Genomic DNA, 1916 nt, shown 5'->3' on the forward strand with positions numbered 1-1916 from the left:
GTTTCTTTTGTTGAGTGCTTGTTTCCTTTCGAAGTACCTAGAAATCATCTCTCAATGAACCAGTTGAATCATATATTGAGAGCGCTCTGAATCACTGGAGACATTTAGTCTATGTCTTCTTTACAAAGTGGGTGGATTAACAGCCCTGCGACAAACAGCTTTCATTCTCTTGTATGAAAGCTGAGTTGAGTCCAGGGTGATACACACCACCCAGTCCAGGACCCTGTGTAGGTGTGTGGAGACTGGGTAGGATGTATACACCAAGAAAGGTCTGAACACTTGCCTGTACCCATTTCCTCCATGTGAGAAGGCAGCAGAGGTGGTGTGCCTCCATAAGCCTTACAAGGAGGGGCAATTGATGAACCAGCCATTGCTCAGTGCTGTGCCTCAACTCACATCACAGGTTGGCCTCAGTTTGGGAAGGAGGCAAGCGAGCATGGAGTTTGCTCCAGGTGTGGGAGAAGGTGAGGAGCCTACAGAATGACTGCATGGTTTCTCAGGGAGCTGTGTCCAACAGCCTGGCTCAGACTTAGGCTACTGACCCCTGGGTCTCACTGTAGACCTTCTGGCTGGCCTACAGCAAGCCACCTCAACTCTCAGTGCATCAGTTTACTTTTCCACAGAAGGGGACAGTAACCTCATTCAAAAAACCACCATGTTTCAGTAAGATGTGGTTAATATTTTCTTTTTTCCTCTGAGGGAAAAGAGCTCACATTGATGACTGAAGAGCAGGACACTGAGGAGGAAGGAACTGTTTCAGCATCTACCTCTTCATATCCCTGCATCCATAGCTAGGTTTTTAAATAGCAAATAACATCTCACGTCATGCAATACCTTGTTCAAGGTGTTGTAGACCAAGTAGAAGTTCTGTTTCAAACCCCAGAAAAGCAGGCACATACCCAGAGTTCTTCGGTTTGCCCCAGGAGCCCATAAATTTGAAAGTGAGATTGCCAAAAGAATATCTTTTTCAGTTCCACCAAAGAATATACCGAAGGCTGAGGTAGAAGAGCAGATCATCATAAACTGAGCATATCTGGTTTCAGCGACACAGAAAAAATAACTGCTTGAACCTTCCCAATTGTTTTAGTAGGACTAATTGTAGAAACAGGGGAGAAAGAGTAATTTGGAGCTGCTCTTCAAAATTTTTTCCAACACTGTTTTCTTATCCTTGATTGTTTCTCGTCTTGTTTCAGGATGCCTATAATACGTTTATTTCATTTCTTTTTAAGGACAGCTGCAGATCAGTTTTAGTAAGCTGCAAACAGGTTGCTTGGGCAATGAAAATGATTCCACAGGAACTCAAATAAACCCAAATATCCTGCACTGCCAGCACTTAAAAATACTGATCTTATTGTTTGTGTTTCTGGTTTTACAGGATTTCTAAATGTCTCAATGAGCCATTTATGAGGTTAAGATCATTTGAAATGTGTTTCTGTCATGGTATTTCCATCAGCCAGGAACTGAAATATCATGAGGGGACAGATGCTACATTATTTCAGGACCGTACATGGCTCCTTGAAGCACTGAAAGAGCTGGAGAAAAAAACAAATGCAAAGATTTGAAACTCAAATACAAGCTGAAGGATCAGCTCATATTCTCAGACCTTGCAATAATAAACCAGCAGAGCACATACAAACTATCAAATCCCAAATGAGTTGTCATAGTTTTTCTGTGATCTTTGGATACAAGACATGCCATTGTTCATCATTCTTTGCTCTAGTGAGTTGCTACATTCTCACACAGTGCTGGGTAGATATTTTCAAGAGCAAAATGGCTGGGAGAATTACCTGGGCCAGTGGAGAGAGGGCAGATGTCCTTGTCTTAGCTGTACCTCCTTGAGTGGTCAAAGGAGAAATTCAGCTACAGATCTGCTTCTCTTGCAGCAGTACACATGAAATATGCCACATTTGAGGTGC

The sequence above is a fragment of the Nyctibius grandis genome, chromosome 7 (assembly GCF_013368605.1).
Source record: "Nyctibius grandis isolate bNycGra1 chromosome 7, bNycGra1.pri, whole genome shotgun sequence".
NCBI classification, from domain to species: Eukaryota; Metazoa; Chordata; class Aves; order Nyctibiiformes; family Nyctibiidae; genus Nyctibius; species Nyctibius grandis.